The sequence below is a fragment of the Xenopus laevis genome, chromosome 6S (assembly GCF_017654675.1).
Source record: "Xenopus laevis strain J_2021 chromosome 6S, Xenopus_laevis_v10.1, whole genome shotgun sequence".
In the NCBI taxonomy this organism is placed as follows: domain Eukaryota; kingdom Metazoa; phylum Chordata; class Amphibia; order Anura; family Pipidae; genus Xenopus; species Xenopus laevis.
In genome coordinates this window covers 67045577-67066315 of record NC_054382.1, presented here as the reverse complement: position 1 = coordinate 67066315, position 20739 = coordinate 67045577, and the positions used below count along the sequence as shown (strand labels likewise).

At 37.2% G+C, this 20739-nt stretch overlaps 1 protein-coding gene across 3 annotated transcripts in view; it reads left to right on the top strand.

The window, feature by feature from the left end:
- cdh12.S (cadherin 12, type 2 (N-cadherin 2) S homeolog) overlaps positions 1-20739 on the top strand; it is a 435062-nt gene that overhangs the window by 193424 nt on the left and 220899 nt on the right. For all 3 annotated transcript variants that reach the window (XM_041567647.1, XM_018241720.2, XM_041567646.1), the window contains one exon: positions 16888-16935. The gene's annotated coding sequence lies outside the window, so the exon portion shown is untranslated. The remainder of the gene's footprint in view (positions 1-16887; positions 16936-20739) is intronic.

The window sequence follows — 20739 nt, the reverse complement described above, 5'->3', positions numbered from 1 at the left end:
TATTATGTGAGCTTCCGGTAGTGAAACCCAAGGCCCCGGCACAGATTTCAGCACATAAATGGAGACTGACCACCTTAAAGAGTTCAAATTGGCGCTTTGCTGGCTTTTATTTGCAAAAAACACAAAATCTTCAGCCCACTGGCTTCACATGGGGAATCACATATGCTTCACATCATAGCAATAACAGTCCCGCTTCGCACCCTCACTGGTGTTCACTTTACTCACAGTTGAGTTTAGCCCTCAATGGCCTTAAGCGGACCACACATCCCAGAATCCTCTCTGGGCACACTTGAGACACTCTTGTCTCCTGGGAGTGGTTTCTCTTGTCCTCTCTCCAGACTATTGGAGCTCTCTCCAACTCAGGGGAATCACTCTTATTCCCTGGTGCTCACAAGCACATGTGGCCCCTCACCCTCCTTCACTCTAGGAGGTCTCTATCAGGAAGCAGCAGCACTGAGGTGTTGCTCCACACCTCCTTTTAACTATCCTTAATTAACTCTAACTGCCTTTAGCTTGGCAGCTGCAAAACCCTTACATGGAGCAAGTGATGGAAGCCCACCCTGCTCTCTTCCATCCACTCCAGGGACCCTTAATACAGCTTTTACCAAGCCAGTTCAGAATTTCCACAGCTTAATTTGATGCAGCACCACAGCACCCCTGGAGTTTTGATTTCACCAGCTTAATGCTGGTGAAATACACATTATAGTGCCCTTTAGACACCCATATCTTACAATATATATAGAATTGTTCAAAAGATCTGGATTTAAAGAAAATAGGCCAACATTTCGTTCCCCATCTTGGACCAGGTCCAAGATGGGGACCGAAATGTTGGCCTGTTTTCTTTTAACTATGCATTAAATAAAAGTAAAATTTTTATTTCTCTAAAAATCCCAGTGTGCATCCAGATCTTTTGAACAATTCTAAATATCTGACAATTGGATTGGATAGCACCTGGGTGATTTGATGAATCGCAGCGTGGGAGTGTTTGATCCATTACACTTTCTATATATATATATATATATATATATATATATATATATATATATATATATATATATATATATATATATATATATATATATATATATATATATATATATATATATATATATATATATATATATATATATATATATATATATATATATATATATATTCAAGGATGTAACCAGATGGAAACACAAGTTTCCATTGACATTAGCATATAGCAAAATCAACAACATTAGTTACATAAGTTACAGAAAGTATTTTAGGCTCTAGGCCTTGTTCATTTCTTTTGGCTAGTAATGAACAAATCTGTCCCGTTTCACATACTGAAAAATTTGTGAAACTGCTAAAACATTTGGAAATCAGCAAAAAATTGGTATTAAAGTCAAAAGTCGACAACATTTTTTACGTGCAACAGTTTTTTACATTTGCAACTTTTTTTTCTCACTCCAAAGTCAATGGCCTTTTTTGCTTGTAACAAATATCTTGTCTCAACGACTTTTTTTTCCAAATGCATTAAAATCAATTTTTTCTCACAATAAAAATCATTCGGCACTTTTGCTTATGACGACTTTTTTGTCTTGGTGACTTTTTGGTCGTGGCAAATTTTTAGCCATAGTATTATAAAAAATAAGCCGCAAATCCATGCCTGGCAAAAAAAAAACTTTGCTACTCTTGACTCTGTAGTATTAAAGGAACAGTAACACCAAAAATGTAAAGTGTTTTCAAGTCATGACAATATAATGTACTGCTGCCCCGCACAGGTAAAACTGGTGTGTTTCTTCAGAAACACAACTATAGTTTATATAAACAAGCTGCAGTGTAATCATGGAGACAGCCATTCAAGCGCAGGATACACAGTAGATAACAGATAAGTTATTATTGATCCAATTGTATCCTACATTGCTTATCTGTTATCTGCTGTTTAGCCTGTGCCTTTTCTCTTTTTTCAGTTGTAAATTTAATTATTTATTGGGTATTAAGAAAAGTCAAAAAAATTTCAAGCTCATCCTCAGATGATTCCCATATCATAAAAATATTGTCCACACAACAATATTTGTCATTGTACTGGGGATTTTGAAGAGTTAATTTCTGTTTAATGGTTCATAGAGATGGTGGTATCCAATACAACCAGTTCTAGAAGGAAGTAAATCTTTGCATGTGGTATATTTTCAATTAAAATGTATAACATCCCTTTTTCATGTAAGATAAAAGTATAAAGGGGGCGCATATACTGTAGACACTACATAGAATACAATCTTGTTTCATGGTGCCAAATTTAGACAAACATATCAAAAAATCAGTAGTGTCTTCCAGACATTGGGGTAACTTCCGTACTACTCAACATACTGAGATAATAGCTGTAATGCTGAGCCCATCTCTAAAACTATTGGGCGATGTGGGGTGTTATTAGAAAATCTCTAGGTAACTAACTTCTATGTACTATCATGCCATTACCTTCCTGTTTCTTAACAGTAAAGCACATTAGTAACATTCTTCTAATGAATTTAAAAATTCAATAAAATAGATCAGGGAAGCATGTGGGGATAAAGCCCAAACCCAGTGATGGGCGAACTTATTCGGCAGGCACGAATGCGCTACGAATTTCCACGTTTCGCTGCCGGCGAATACATTTGCAAATTTGCGGCAAAAATTTGTCGCCAAGTTTTTTTCACACTGGCGACAATTCCGACGCTGGCAGAAAGATTTGACCCAATAACTGTGGGGGGACAAATAAGCCCTGTTATCAGTGTAATTAATACTGTATGGGGCCCATTTACTTAGCTCGAATGAATGAATAGAATAAAAAAAACTTTGAATTTCGAATAATTTGTTTGGCTACTTCGACCATCGAATTGGCTACTTCGACTCGAATGATTCAAACTAAAAATCGATGAATATTCGACCATTCGATAATCAAAGTACTCTCTCTTTAAAAAAAACTTTGGCCTCCTACTTCACCACCTAAAACCTACCGAGGTGCAATGTTAGCCTATGGGGAAGGTTCCGATAGACTTCCTAGCAATTTTTTGGTCGAAGAAAATTTGTTTGATCGATAGATTAGAAGGATTTAATCATTCGATTGAATGATTTTTCGTTCGATCATTCGATCGAACTATTTGCGGTAAATCCTTCTACTTCGATATTCGAAGTCGAAGGATTTACATTCGGCAGTCGAATATCGAGGGTTAATTAACCCTCGATATTCGACCCTAGGTAAATCTGCCTCCACATGTGTGATAAATATACACATTATGGGAGTTATTTTAAAATTGTGTAACTTTTTTGATTTGACCCTGGAAAAACACAACTTCTTGGATTATGATAAATCTAAAAAAAACGCAAAAGTATTTTTTCCCTCTAAAAATTTTAGTTTTTCCCCTTTAAAAATTAATATTTTACCCTATATGTGTGTGAAACAAGAGTTTCCTATTTGCCACATAATATATACATTACCGAAGATTCACAAGGGTGTGATACCACCACCAGGACGACCGATTGTCAGTGTGAGTGATTCCCTATTACAGCCTTTAGCTATCTTCATCGACCCCTACCTTCAACCGATTATGCAGCAGATGCCGACATATATCAAAGACTCTAGTGATTTTCTGACTAAACTGCAGCAGGCATCCCCATTTCCTAGGATGACTAAACTTGCCACCATGGATGTGCCTTCACTCTACACAGTCATACCTACTGACGAGGGGATTGAGATAGTTAAGGACTTCCTAATTGCACATCCCGACCCCAAAAGACCGCCAATAGAATTTTTAATACATCTCCTCCGATTATGCCTCACACTTAACTATTTTAAGTTTGAACTTTCATACTATCTGCAAACAAATGGGACCAGTATGGGATGTAGTGTGGCGCCGGTATTCGCCAATCTGTTTATGGCCAGATATGAAACGCAACTAGTGATGGGCGAATTTATTCGCCAGACGCAAATTCGCGGCGAATTAGCGTGATTCGCCGCCAGCGAATAAATTCGCGAAACGCCCGCAAAAGTTTGCCCACGTCCAAAAAATTTTGTTTCCGAAAAACAGACGCCATCGTCAAAAACGGGCGCCGACGTCATAAACGGGCGCCGGCGCAAATTCGCCCATCACTAAGCGCAACATATTCTATCTAAATACGGACATTCCATCTATAAATTGTATCGCTTCATTGACGATCTATTTCTATTATGGACAGGTCCCACTGACCAATTCACAACAATGATCAATGAATTAAACTCTCTTCCATCAACCATACGATTCACAGCTTCCATCCATGACAGCCATATTTCCTTCCTCGACCTGTCCTTAACGCTGACTGACAAAGGGATTAACAGCGCTACTTTTAGGAAGCCGACCGATCGGAACATGTTGCAACACTTTACTTCCTGTCATCCACCACACACCAAAAGTAGCGTTCCATTTTCTCAGATGATACGCATGGTGAGAAAGAACTCAGATCAAACACAATTATATTCACAACTTGATGATCTTGTTACCAGATTGACACTGAGGGGTTACCAACTCAAGGAACTCCTCGCTTGTAAAAAGCCTTACTACATACACAACATGATCTTCTGCAAAAGGTTGTCGACACCAAAAAGGATACAGATAAAGAGAGACTTGTCTTCCTGACCACATATACCCCTGCCAAAAAATCCCTTATACGTGCCATTCAAGATCATTGGACGGTCCTAGAAAGGGACACGACACTTCCACCCATTTTTAGGAGCAAACATATTGCCTATAGGAGAGGCAGGAGCTTGAGAGACCTTCTTGTTAAGACGGACCCTAACCATTGCTATCTGAATGCGATCACCTCGACTTGGCTCAACACCGATAAAAAGGGTTGCTTCAAATGTCCGTCATGTACCACTTGTAACAACATGATGACAGGATCCACTTTCAACCACCCTCATTCGGGCAAACCCATTAACATCAATTACAAAATGACATGCACCTCTAGATTCCTCATCTATTTCATCAAGTGTCCTTGTGGGCTTCTATACATTGGGAAGACTGTGCCCACATTTCGTGAACGAACGGCTAATCATCGGTCTGCGATCAGAGTAGTGCTTGAAACAGGGAAGACTGATACACCTGTAGCAACCCACTTTCTACTCCACAGACATACTTTGGCGAGCATGCGCTGTATGCTGATCGATCACATACCCCAACCGACCCGAGGAGGCAACCGTGAGAAGATTTTACTATAAAGAGAATTGCGATGGATCCACCGACTCAACACCTTAGGCCCAAATGGACTCAATGAATTAATTTCTTACTCCCCATTCATATTTAAGTAAAGCCCTTAACAGCATAGACAATTGTGTTAAACCGTTCTACTTTGTTCATAGAAAAACCCTTACATCTGGGTGAGGGAGGCACTGGACGAAAGTCCCGGTTGTCTGTACATTGTAACATATTTAAGTGAACCTTTGATTAAGCTCCCTGGTTAGCCCAGTTAATATTGTATACCTCTAATTATGATTTTCACCAAGGTTGTGTATTGACTTGATTATTTCCTTTGTCTTTTATTAATTATAGTATTTCTAGAGAATGTTAACATTAGTTGCAATGTCCCAATAACCTATACATGTAGCCGCAGTTGCTTCCCTTTATTTAATGAACTTAACCCCTTACAGTTTCTTATCTCTTCTGCTCTTTTTCTATGTAAGTTTTGATCCACTGATCTTCCCCTTTTATTTCTATTTCACCAACGCTTCACGTGGGACATTGGTTTTCATTTTCATGTACTATGCAATTTTGTATTCTCTTTATCTTCCCTATTTTATTTATATTTTCTTTTTATGTTATTTCACCGTACTTTCTTTCTCTGAACTGGTCTATAGTACTTTTTTCTGAATTAGTCTATTGTTCTTTATTTTCAAGTTCTCATACTATATTTCTTCGAAGTACCTTACCAATAACCATTTGTTTGATCTCCTCTTTCTATTTCTATTTTTATTTTATTTTATTTTTTATTTTGTATTTTTTTTATTTTTTCAAATTTTTTCAAATTTTCTCTACTTTGTATTCATATCCCTGATATGATTCTACTCGAGTTCAGTTGCAAACTCCTATGTACCTCTATGGATATGTACATGAATCATCTTCCTGGGGTTCACAATTTCCTAATAACTGTTAATTGAATCACAGCACCATATGATTAATGATAATGGACACAAGCCTTGTCCGACTACCCCACATGGTGTTACCTCTGTGATTTCTAGGTAGGTTGAGGCATCGAAGGACTCAGATCCGAACCAGCAAATGTTGTCACGAGGGTTGCCACATCTAACAGCGATCTATCAGCGATCCAACCCTGAAATATTGAATAGCAAAGACACGGCGACCCATCCTTGAAAGAATAAACTGTTAAGACACCGAGCACCGATTCGAACCGGCAAACAAGGTCACGAGGGTTGCCACATCCAAGAGCGATCCACCCTTGAAATATTGAACAGAAATGACAGGGCGATCCACCGTTGAAGGATTAAACTGTCAATACACGGCGATGTCCACACGAAGTTATGTGGATTCCCACACATTGAAAGATTAAGCTGAAACAGATAGCCTTGTTATGCATCTGTCATGGTCAACAAGATTGTTTGGTGAGTGCCGACATCGAATGACCCCTATACCACTAGATTCGTTACCTGTAACATGAACCTGACTGTTAATCAGAGGTGGATATTCTGCTTTGACTGATCGCATGCGACATGGACTTCTGATGCTATATACCACGGTGTTTTCAACCACTCGTAGGGACCGCAAACTGGAAGTGACACAGCTTCTGAACTTACCTGAGCTAAGTGAGAGCGAGCTCTATGATGAGTGACACAATGCCGCAGGATGTGACACTTGCCTGATGACACTGTATTAAAAACGTCATTACCTCGCTATATTTTGCTCTTCCTACCACATATGGGCATATGTCTCAGAGTTTGCATTGCCTTACCATCTTTACGCACATACAGTATGTCTGCTCTCGTGCCATTTTGATTGAGTAGCAATATATACAGTTGTTTCTCCACCAATTGATACATTTTTCTAGTCTTCATTTTATTTTTAATATTTTTTATTTTTCATTTTTTATTTTCATTTTTTATTTTCAGTCTTCATTCTTTAATTCTCTTTTACGCTTCATCATGACTGTCCACCTAGCTTATCCACTAAATTTTGGTTCACTCATTGGTGTTTATTTGGTAACCTATAGTTCTCCATTTTACTTTTCGTTTCCATTTATGCTTTTCCTCTCACCTATGTTTTCCCTCGTTCTCTCTGTCTTCAATCTTGACCCCCACTATTTAGCTTTGATCTGGCGCATCCACTATCGTACTAGTACATCGTGTGACATAGCGTCTCCTTTTCCCTTCTTGTTCATGATCCTTAATTGATACTTGTCTGTTTCGATACATTGTCCTGTCCCAAGAGCAATTAGATAGATTGTTGTGAATGTTACAGCTGTAAGTAACCACTTAGAAGTTCTCAGATCGTGGCAACTGCGGCTATACCCAATATACCTATTCTCATGAGTTTTAATTATTCTTATTGTTTATTATTTCACTACTATTGTCTACTTCAGATTTTTACTGTATTTTTCGTCTAACACAAAAAATTTTTGTCCTGTTATGCATTGTTATGTCGTCACTGATGATGTTTCTCTCACGTCACTTCCCCCTGCTTTCGGTTGCCTTTTTGTTTTTCCCGCACACTTGGTATTTATTCTGTTATTTGAACAATTTTTTTACTTTGAGAAAGGCCGAAATGTCAGCGATTGTCCACTAAATAAAAGTTCACTTATTTCTTCTAAGACCTGCGACTGCGATCTCTACTAAGGCCCCGGCCCAGTTTTCAGCACAGAGAATGGAGACTGACACCGCCTTTAAGTTTAAATGCAGCTTTGCTGACTTTTATTTGGCACAAACACAAATCTTCAGCCCACTGGCTTCACATTGGGGATAACATTAGCTTCACATAAGCATTAACAGTCCTAATTCACACCCTCACTGGTGTTAACTGTAACTCACGGTTTCCTTAGCCCTCACTGGCTTTTGGGTGGACCGCAAATCCCAGAATCCTCTCTGGGCACACTCAAGACACACTTGTCTCCTGGGAGGGGTTTCTCTTTTCCTCTCCAGTCACAGGTCAGCAGGGAATCACTCTCCTTCCCAGCTACACACAGGCAATTCTAGTAATACAACTAGTAATACATCTAGTAATACCAGATGGTATTCATCCCAGGGTAATTAGCGAGCTTAGCTCTGTGATTGCCAAACCTCTTTACTTAATTTTTCAGGATTCATTGAGATCTGGCACAGTGCCGAGAGACTGGCGAATTGCTAATGTGGTGCCTCTATTCAAAAAAGGATCCCGTTCTCAGCCTCAAAACTATAGGCCAGTTAGTCTGACGTCAGTGGTAGGAAACTTTTCGAAGCGTTAATAAAGGATAAGATACTGGACTTCATAGCAAATCATAATACTATGAGTTTGTGCCAGCATGGTTTTATGCGTAATAGATCTTGCCAGACTAACTTAATTTCTTTTTATGAGAATGTAAGTAGAGACCTCGATTCTGGGATGGCAGTGGATGTTATTTACTTAGACTTTGCTAAAGCATTTGATACAGTGCCACACAAAAGGTTACTGGTTAAATTAAGGAATGTTGGCCTGGAACATAGTATTTGTACCTGGATAGAGAACTGGCTAAAAGATAGACTACAAAGAGTGGTGGTAAATGGAACATTTTCTAATTGGACCAGTGTTGTTAGTGGAGTACCGCAGGGCTCTGTACTAGGTCCCTTGCTTTTCAACTTGTTTATTAATGACCTGGAGGTGGGCATTGAAAGTACTGTTTCTATTTTTGCAGATGATACTAAATTGTGCAGAACTATAGGTTCCATGCAGGATGCTGCCACTTTGCAAAGTGATTTGTCTAAACTGGAAAACTGGGCAGCAAACTGGAAAATGAGGTTCAATGTTGATAAATGCAAGGTTATGCACTTTGGCAAAAATAATATAAATGCAAGTTATACACTAAATGGCAATGTGTTGGGAGTTTCCTTAAATGAAAAGGATCTAGGGGTCTTTGTAGAGAACACGTTGTCTAATTCTGGGCAGTGTCATTCTGTGGCTACTAAAGCAAATAAAGTTCTGTCTTGCATAAAAAAGGGCATTAACTCAAGGGATGAAAACATAATTATGCCTCTTTATAGGTCCCTGGTAAGGCCTCATCTGGAGTATGCAGTTCAGTTTTGGACTCCAGTCCTTAAGAGGGATATATATGAGCTGGAGAGAGGGCAGAGACGTGCAACTAAATTGGTTAGAGGGACGGAAGACTTAAATTATGAGGGTAGACTGTCAAGATGGGTTTGTTTTCTCTGGAAAAAAGGCGCTTGCGAGGGGACATGATTACACTTTACAAGTACATTAGAGGACATTATAGACAAATGGCAGGGGACCTTTTTACCCATAAAGTGGATCACCGTACCAGAGGCCACCCCTTTAGACTAGAAGAAAAGAACTTTCATTTGAAGCAACGTAGAGGGTTCTTCACAGTCAGGACAGTGAGGTTGTGGAATGCACTGCCGGGTGATGTGATGGCTGATTCAGTTAATGCCTTTAATAATGGCTTGGATGATTTTTTGGACAGACATAATATCAAAGGCTATTGTGATACTAAACTCTATAGTTAGTATAGGTATGGGTATATAGAATTTTAATTAAAAGTAGGTAGGGGTGTGTGTATGGCTGCTGGGTTTTCATTTGGAGGGGTTGAACTTGATGGACTTTGTCTTTTTTCAACCCAATTTAACTATGTAACTAACCTTCCTTAACTCAAGAAGATCCTTACATGGCCCCCACACCCTCCTCCAGCTCCAGGAGATATCCAGGGGAAGAAGCCCTGAGGTGTTGCTCCACACCTCCTTTTAACCACAGCTCACCTGTAGCTTAATTAGTTAACTGCCTCTAGCTTGGCAGCTGAAAACCCTTACTGAATCAAGGAATGGAAGCCCACCCTGCTCTCTTCCATTCACTCCAAGGACCCACTATCCAGCTTTTCCTAAGCCAGAATAGAATTAAACAGCATTACTTGCTGCAGCCACACAGACTTTTCCCTGGAGTTTATACTTCACCAGCCTAATGCTGGTAAAATACACACAATATTGGGCCCTTTTGATGCCCATATCCTACAATATATATATATTTATATATATATATATATATATATATATATATATATATATATATATATATATATATATATATATATATATATATATATACATATATATACATACTGCATATTGTTTAACTTCAGCATTTGTATTACTGAATGAGAATATTCCAATCTTTTTTTTTCATTTATAGGACATTGGAGCTGATTTATCAACACTGGGCAAAGTTGCCCATGGGCTGTTGCCTATAACAACCAATCAGTGATTATCTTTTTAAAACCAGCTGAAAGTAGAACAATGAATGCAGCAATCTGATTGTTTTATTGATTGAAATTGGTTACAGCCCATGTGCAAATGTGCCCAGTGTTGATAAATGACCCCCACTATGAGCAGTTTTTCATGTTTCTTAAAAAACAAATCAACAAGAAGTGGTGGAAAACATTTCTTTGCCCATATAGGATATTGTTATTAATTAAGGATATCTTGGCCAACATTACTTTTCGATGTAATCATTCAATCAACTTGACCTGCTTGGTTTTCCTTAGTTCTGCAGGTCCTCTCATGTGTAATGATTAATCAGGGCATCTTCATATCGGGTATACATTAGTTGGAGTATTCAAAAATAAAATATTAAAATAATATCTTACACATCATGGAAGCTACTTATGATGCTAGAAGAACATCTTCAAAACAGTATGTACTCATTTTAAATGTTTTCATCCTGGGTGATCTAAACATAGCTTTGTCTCTCTTTCCTTATTAAGAAAAACTCTGTCTCAGCACAATCTCTATTATAAAAGTTATTTGGGTGATTTTCTTTATCCTGAAAATACTGCTAATGCATCAGAACATAATCTTTGAGGAAAACATTTTATAGTATAAATTAATGGGATTTTGGTATCCTGAAGGTATTTCATATGCCCTAAAATCAATACAGGTTGCAGATTTTAGGAAACAAATCATAAAATATCTGTCTATCCAGCTCTCTGGACTCTCTTAATGATCAAATTCTCTCAGTGAGGTGACAAAATTTCCAGTCCACAAAACTCAGATTTTACACTAGTGCAACCAGTGGTGCAACTGCAATACAGCAGACACTGTGGTTGCAGGGTGGGCCAGGATGTCTGGACTGTGTGCTGTATGGTAGTCCAAATCTCCAGTCAACTAAAGTTTGCCAATCACCAATGGCTCACCAGACCTTTGACAAAGGTAACCAGTGTTTCTTGATGCCAACCATTTCAAATGAAAATATAAGGGTGCATACTTTAATGTGCCACTACATAGCAGATGTGACTGCTGAAAAATCCATTTATAAACAGAATGAAAGCAATTGCCACAGAACATAAAGCTGCAGATTTTGTGCATGATCTGTTATTAATTCATTCCAATCAAGAGGTTACAATTTCCAGGCTAAATGTGGCAATAATTCAGAATATATTCTCTCTCAAGTCGTTTGGAGTGTGTATAGCTCCAAAACCCAGATCGATATATCAAGCTTATTACTTGTCTTTTTATGTTATCCTGAAACTGTGCAAATATATATTGACTATAATACAAGACTTCACTGAAAACTGTAAATTGAAACATTATTATTGTACCATGGATTTGTACAGATACTTTGAACTAAAAATTAGGATTAGATTGTTAGTGCAAGAATATTCTAGAAGCGGATGTTAAATTAAGGCTGCAGGTACAGTATATGAGATAAGGAACCAGCTCTTTTTTTTACACTTGTTTGTTTCTCAGAAGAATGATGTTCACCCTGACTATTCTGATCTAAACAAAATAGCTTTTATTTTATATCTAAAAGAACTGCCAGTGATATAACTGCTGGGAGAGCAGGGGGGTCGCTTCCTCAGGTCCTGCCAGAGGCCACACTTTTGTAAATGTGTTAAAGAAAATGTGCTTCTGGATGTGTAGTGGTGAACAGGGTTCATGTACACATCTAGCACAGGGCCAGATTTACATAGTGGGCGCCCCTAGGCCCACTGCCATTCGTCGCCCCTGTCCCCTCCAGTTTATTCGTGCAAATTTTCATCATCTGGACTGGAGCAATGGGGATTGGAGCATGGGAAATTAAAAAAATTATTTTATCTCCAGTGCATCCCCAGTGTTTTTGAACCAATGTGGGTGTGGTTGGGCAGCATGCCACCCCCCTAAAATCCTGCCGCCCTAGGCCCAGGCCTAGGTGGCCTTTCCACGAATCTGGGCCTGATCTTGCTTCTGGGACTGGAAGAGGATAATTATGTTACTGATAACTAGGTATGTACAGAATCCAGGATTCGGTTCAGGATTCAGCCTTTTTAAGAAGGATTCGGATTCGGAATCCTTGTGCCTGGTGGAACTGAATCCAAATCCTAATTTGCATATGCAAATTAGGAGTGGGAAGGGAAATCACATGACTTTTCATCACAAAACAAGGAAGTAAAATATTGTTTCCCCACATTTTCCTTCCTCTCCTCTAATTTGCATATGCAAATTAGGATTCGGATTCTGTTCGGTATTTGGTCAAATCTTTCATGAAGGATTCATGGATTTGGCCGAATCCCAAATAGTGGATTCAGTGCATTCCTACTGATAACTGCTTCAAAAATATCTTTTAAACAGCCACTATTCCTACAATGCTTGTTGGAGAGAAACATCTTTGAAAAATAAAAATACCGTACAAATACAATAGACAACATTTGCTACTATACACCAGTATAGTTAACATCAAAATTGTATCAAATTTTCCCAAAATGGTTCATACAAACCATATCCAAATTGTTTTGCCATCTAATACAGCTTCCTTAAATTAGTTTAAAAACAAAAAGTAAAATAAAATCAGACATCTGATTGGCTGGTATTGGCTTAGTGAACCAGAGGTAATGAGTACAAAATGCTGTAGAATGTTTTCTATTTAAATTGATCTTGAGTTATTAATCTATCTAATTAATTGCAAAGAAAATCCTGAAATTGTTATTTCTAAGGTAATGGAACAAGTCATTAAATTGATTCTGTATATATACCAGATATATGTACTGTGCTTAGACCTGCCAACATCAATTTAGCATGTTTGGTTAGGCTGGAAGAAAGGCAGTGGGTTTCTATATTGTACATAATGTTCCCATTATTTAATGTGCTGAGTGCTGATGACTGAAATTTTGACTTTAATGTATATTGTGCAGATAAAATGGCCATATACTTCAATGTATTTTGCGTGAAAATAAAGTTGGCATGAAATACGCACATTGCGGCATTATATGAATTTCCAATGTTTTACAAATGTTCCCCTTTTCGTTCATTTTTCAGCAAAGCAAAACAGGACAGATTTACTTGTGAATAGTACCGAAGTCTTTGAAATCAGTCATTAGTGTTTCATAAGTAGGATTGCATTTCTAGACCATCATGTTAAAATGGATTTTATTTTTCAGAATGTGTTATGCCCTTTAACATTTACTAAGGGTCGCAATTCGAAGTGCTAAACTAATTGATTTTCGAATGGTTCAAATATTCTAAGTTTTTTCAATTCAAATCGAATTTTGGCCTATTGATGGTTGAAGTACCCAAAATTACTTTGAAATTCGAAGTTTTTGAATTCGAAAATTCACTTCGAATTAACTTTGACCCTTAGTAAATGTGCCCCTAAGTGTCATTTTTGTTGAGAAGTGACAGGTAAAAACCTTATTGAACTTTGTGTTTTTTATCTAAACATCAATCCAAAATGATGCAGAATAAAACGATGACATACAGTATCAGTGGATACAAATGAACTATCAAATCAAATATGAAATATATTGTTATGCCACTGGCAGATTTATATAATCACTATAAAATCAGTGTTGGGTAAAATTCATTTATAAAGGTCCATTGGACAGCAAATGTCTAGATCCTTTTTCCCAATTCAAGCTATATAACTGTCAGAGCACATATACTCTTCGGAGGGGGCACTCTTGTTATGCACAGGAGCTGCCAGATTCATTCCTAGCACAAATAAAATACTGCAAGCAGCATAAAGGATAATCACTATGGATAACTACACTGATGGAACACATAGTGATTTGTAAAACATTCAAATTGAAATGTGTAGTGTTGAAAATGTACCTTATCTTTATCCTTTTAACATAGATTTGGGTGATTTAGAGAAGTGACACAAATCTAAATGCATTGCATATACTAGCATTGTGAAAGCAAATTGATTAAATGCTCTAAGTTTCTCAAATATAACTCCAGGATAGGAGTAGTATCAGACATGTAGAATTCAGTACAATTCAGTGGTAAGCTGGCACAAGAACTGGACTTCACTACAAAATAGATGCAAATTAAAAGTTTTATTGCGCAAAAAGGAACATCTCAGAGGGTGGCCTTACATGTTTCGTGCCTCAGGGGCACTTAGTCATAGGCTAGGGAAATTCTGTACAACCAGTGATATTTAAATGAAAAAACAACAATCAGAGTTTTGGATAGCCAATCAGAGTGCTTAGTACATAAGTGATTGGTTTATCCAAGGAAGAAAAGTACATCAAATATACAGGTTAAAAACTATATAAAAGAATATTTACACATTACAGAAGGAAGGTGGATATGGTTGTAAGGGCTTGGTTGGTAGAATCAGCTCACAAAACTTATATCAGTGGGTCCTGGTGCACATACCCTGAATGGCCACCTTCCAATCCTCTTACATCAATTGGGTGAAGTACAGCACCATAATTCTTTTCTTAAATAAAAATGACTTTATTAGGAACCCTGGCAGGACATGGATAAGCAATGTTTCAGACTACACAGAGCATTCAAGCTTACCACACACTCAACAATAAAGCTTTTTATACAGAAACATATTGTGCCATCTGCTGGCTAATTGTTACCAATCAGTTACAATTTTCAACAGGTTTGTTACATTGTCGCAAGGGGATATCCCGTTAACTCTTAAACGGTTGAACAACACAAGTTAGCTCAACTTCTGTATAGATATCTGTAAGCCAGTGGGGGTCATTTATCAACACTGGGCAAATTTGCCATGGGCTGTTACACATGGCAACCAATCAAATTGTTGCATTCATTGTTCTACTTGCAGCTGCTTGGAAAAAGCAAAGCACTGATTGGTTGCTATGGGTTACTGCCCACGGGCAAATTTGCCCAGTGTTGATAAATGAACCCCAGTGAGTTTAAAAACAATTAAAAACAGTTACACCCGGAAAATAGCTTGTAGATCGTATTCTCTATTTAATCTCTAAGGAGTAAGGGTTTCTAATCTTCCAATCCACATGGCTTCTTTGCTTAGGAGCCCTTTGGTCCGGTCATCCCCTCGTCGCAATCTGGGTGCATGGTCTATAATCTGATATTTTAACTGCTGAATCCTGTGACTCTTTTCCACAAAATGAGAAGCAACTGCTTGTTCCACATTTTTTGTCCGTACAGCCGATTTATGTTCCCTGATACGTTCTCCAATGGGCAACTCGTCTGGCCCACATACATTAACCCGCACAGGCATTTTATTGCATAAATGGCGAAATCTGTTGCACAAGTGTAATAACCCAATGTTTCCTTATTATGTTAGCCACCTGGTTGCTTAGTACATTAAATCTTGAAACAAAGGGAATATGATCTGTGTGTCCTTGCTGTCAGCCTTTTCATATATTTGTTCTCCCTGGAAGCTCTACCTCCTCCCATTGTTTTTGTAAGAGATTATCTCTCCCTGAATTTTTCTTGCATTTCGTCAAGTCTTCCACCCAACAGTTTTCCATCACTCGAAATGCGTTTAACCCTACTAAATTGTGACTTAAGCAGTGACTTTTTAACCTGTAATGGGTGAAAGGAGTCAAAATATAATAGAGTGTTCCTGTCAATGGGTTTCACATACAGATCAGTGGATAACACCCTACCACATTTTGAAACCCTAGTATCTAGGAAAGAGTTGTCCTCCTGGCTATCATGTGCCATAAATTTTATGCATGCCAATAAGGAGTTCATATCCTGTACAAACTCCCCAAGGGTCCACTGTGGCCCCATCCGTAGTGCGAACACATCATTGATAAAACTAAACCATCTTAAACAATATTTCATGAACCACCTGTTAGTGTAAACATACTGCTCTTCAAATCTGTTCATGAAAATGTTCGCATAGGATGGGGCCACATTGGACCCCATTGTCATACCCCGCAGCTGCAGGTAACACATCCTGAAAATCAAAATAGTTGTTATAAAGCACCATCTCCAGACATTGTATGACAAACTTTTTTTGTGCACCATCCAGTGCTGGATCCTGGTCAAGCTCAATGCAGACCACCTCCACACCCTAAGGGCTACAGGAGGTGGGCTCAATTGGGTTTAGCACAAGAGAGATAAGCATCCCAGATTATTTCTCTTTTGATATGGAAATAAGTGGCTTCTCAACAACACTCCCAGTCTTTTGTTTCATGTTAAGCATGCTTTACGCAACATCTTAAATGCTGCAAATGCTTGAAAACCATAGGCCTTTGTGTAAACAAATGTTTTTTAAATTCTCAGTAGTAAATTGCAGTAACTGTTTAAGATGTACGTGTGGTACGGTAACATGTATTCATTATGCAAAATTGTTAATAAGAACTGCGCATGGATTTTGTAAGGTCTGCGGGAAGAATGATGTTTTTGTTACTAAACTGGAAAGTTTCTGATAAAAAAAAAAAACTTGTATTGCATACTTTGCTCAGTCCTCAGAACATAATATAATAACCTGATGATTGATTTATTTGTAATATTTACAGATCCTTTGCAAACTCTTCTGTTTCTGACACACGAATTCCAGACATATGGTAAGATGTCATTTCTAAAAAAAATTGAAATCCTGTATTTTATATGTTTATACCCAGCAATATATATAATATAGATTAATATAGGACTACATTATATAAAGTTAAAGTTTATAAAGTTTAAAAATATACAAAAAATAAGATGTTAATAATATTACTAGAGTTTTATAAATTTAGCTTAAAGTGCCTGACACCAAACACCTTGTACTACGTGGTATTAATATGCTTTTCTCACTTACTTCAATTATTGATTTCAGCCTCATGCATCCATTATCCCACAAAATAGTCCTAGTTGCATTAACATCTCTCATACCTGTCCAGCCTAAATTTTAGCTCCATATACTTTTCAGCTCTAAAAGCTTATCTGAGCAGTTAGGGGAAAACCGCATACTGTGGATATTAAACAGCACACAATCTTCTTGTGGTGGCTAAGTAATACAGTCACATTGACAGTCACACTGGCTCACATTTCTACATGCTACTGGAAAAAGCCCAGGACAGCCCCCAGCTTTATAAAATCCTCTGCAGTGCCCAGCAGTGTTTTACGTAGTGTGTATTTGTGGTCCAAATTTTAGCATCCACTTAGACCTTCGCTTCTCCCAATTTAAACAGGCATAAGGTTAAATATTTATCTATATCTATATTATGTATCTATATTTCTTTTTAACACCAAGGGGGTTATTTATTTATAAGTAGAAATTTATCAAAAAAAATTCTGAAAAAACTCTGATCAAATATGCGCATGTTTTTTCACTTTATTTATTAATACACTTTTTCCAAAAATTGGTTTGCAGGGAAAAAACTTGAACAAATTGTGAAAAAAAGGAATTGTATACATTTTTCATATTTTTCACCCAAAAAAAACACAAAATCTTTGGATTATTTCACGAAACCCAACGCAGATCAAGATATCTTTGGAACTTCTCCCATTGACTTATATGCAACCTCAGCAGGTCAGAGATGCCGAATTTTTGGATTATGACTTTTCCTATCCTCGGGGTAAAATAAATCCCAAACATTTGTGGGTTTTTTCCACTAAAAATTCAGATTTTATACTAAAAAACAGTAATTTTTTGGCATTCTGAGTTTAGTAAATAACCCCCCAAGTGTTCCTGACAATATTCACAGTGCTGCTTGTTTTCCACACTTTCTCTCTCACCCACCAAAGTCTTTCCATTTACATAAAACATCCATATTAATAAGACTGAATTAATATTTGTTGTGTTTATAAAAAGATGCCCAAAAATAAATATTAATGTTAGATGCATTGGATGTTAATCAGTTCATGGTAGTAAAACCACCCACATTTTTGCACATGTCAACATTGTGGTACCTCCCTAGACCCTCTCTTTGCAATTAGTTGTTACATTTCACATGCTTTCATATTATTTTTATACTTTATGTGTAATTGTTGCATGTTCCAATTTTAAAAAACTAAAAATATATATATATATATATATATATATATATATATATATATATATATATATATATATATATATATATATATATATATATATATATATATAAACTTAGCGATGCCAAAGTCTGTATTTGAAGAAGGAATTTTATGACAAAAAATAAGCAAGATAAATATTGGAAACCTTTGGAACAGCTTCATTGGATCATGTATGGGGCAGATTTATCAAGGTGTTCATTAAGGGGGTTATTTATCAAAATCCAAATTTTTAAGATTTTTCAAAAATTAAAAAAATTAAAAAAGTCAGATCAAACTAGAATCCATGATTTGCCCTTATTTATCAATATTATTATTTATTGCGTTTTTTACAGAAAAACCAGCATCAAACCCGAAAACTCTAAACATTTTGTGAGGGTTACAACATCTACAAATGGTTAAGGGGACATCTGCCATTGACTTTTACATGAATTTAGCAGGCTTTAGATGGCGTATTTTTAGATTCAGACTTGAAACAGCTATGGGGCATAAAAAATCACGAAAAATCAAGTCTTTTCTTACCACAACTTTTCTGAGTCAAAACAGATGCCCCGAAAAATAATGCCTTAATATATAACCCCCTTAATCTTATTTTAGTCATTAAAATATTTATAAAGCAGTTTAAAATTCTTTGTCCTGTGCGATATAACATTTAAAACCCATTTATCAGTTAGTTCAGTTTCTAATGTGAACTTATAAAGGTTTGCAGCACCTTTATACAAAGTATAAAAATGTTCCAGGACAGACAGCTTACAAGATAAGAGCAGACTAGCATAAAACATTAATAATAAATATATGCTGAAGATCAGACAGACAATATCATAGTGGAAATAGAAAACTAGATAGACAGAAGAAAAAAAAAGAACAACGCCAGCTTTATATTGCAGGGAGCTCCTGCCACCACAATCTTATATTCTAAGCATTGTGTCCTGCACTTTGTGCCAGAATAATCTTATCATTAACGTAAAATCTCTCAGTAAATATACATGATATTGTATTCTGAGCCAAGAACATTGCAAATCGAATGAACCATTTGTCCTCCTACCAAAACAATCTGTTTTTTACCTTTTTTTTTTTCAGGATATTAGAGGAGTTGTTTAAGTATGTATAAAACTTTATGATTTTTGTTTTCATTGTATATTAACACACAGAAAATGTATATATAAATAATAATAATAATGCAGGTATTGGATCTGTGATTCAGAAACCAGTTATCCAGAAAGCTCCGAATTAAGGAGCCACTTCACATGGGGGCAGATTTACTAAAGGGCGAAGTGGCCGTCGCTAGCGATAATTCACCAGAAATCTCATCTGCAGGGACATCGCCAAATTACAGGCGTAGAGGGCAATTCGCTAGAGAAAGAGACTGTCGCTAGCGCAATTTTCGTTCAGTCAAACGATCGTTACACCGTAAATTCACTAAAGTGCAAATTTTACAAAACGTTACCTCTTTCGCCAGAGTTTCCTTCACCACCTTAGACCTGGCGAACTGATAAAGCTACATCCTCCGCAATCTTATGTCAGTGACATCATATACTGTATACCGCAAAATAATAACAGTTATAAAAAACACTGGTGTTTTTCATATTTAAAAGCTGGATTGCCTTCAAAAGTTCTAACTATTAAAGATTTTTGTGTTAGCATTTATTTCCCAACCATATGAGGGGCATGCCAATTTTTTAGTACTAACAAAGTTTCGCTAGGCATAATTGAACGTTAGCAAAAGTTCACTATGACATGCTTGCACTGACCAATTAACGCTACTACAGCACAAGAATACAGCTCCAGAAGCTCAACTGTGCATTTTTCGGTGAATTAGCATAGTGGTAGCAAATTTGTGCCTGGCAAAGTGGCATAAAGTATACAATTCGCCCCTTTAGTAAATTTGCCCTATATACTTCATTTTAACAAATTAATGATATTATTTTTATTAATGGTATATAAGTAAATTGCACTTGCACTTGATCCAAACTAAGATATAATGTATCCTTATTGTATCCTTATTGAGCAGAACCAGCCTATTGGGTTAATTTAATATTAAGATTTTCTTGTAGACAAAGTAGGAATTATGGAAAGATCCGTTATCCGGAAAGCCCAACGTCCCAAGTAGAGATGTCGCGAACTGTTCGCCGGCGAACTTGTTCGCGCGAACATCGGGTGTTCGCGCTCGCCGGAAGTTCGCGAACGTCGCGCGACGTTCGCCATTTTGGGTTCGCCATTGTTGGCGCTTTTTTTTGCCCTCTCACCCCAGACCAGCAGGTACATGGCAGCCAATCAGGAAGCTCTCCCCTGGACCACTCCCCTTCCCTATAAAAACCGAAGCCCTGCAGCGTTTTTTCACTCTGCCTGTG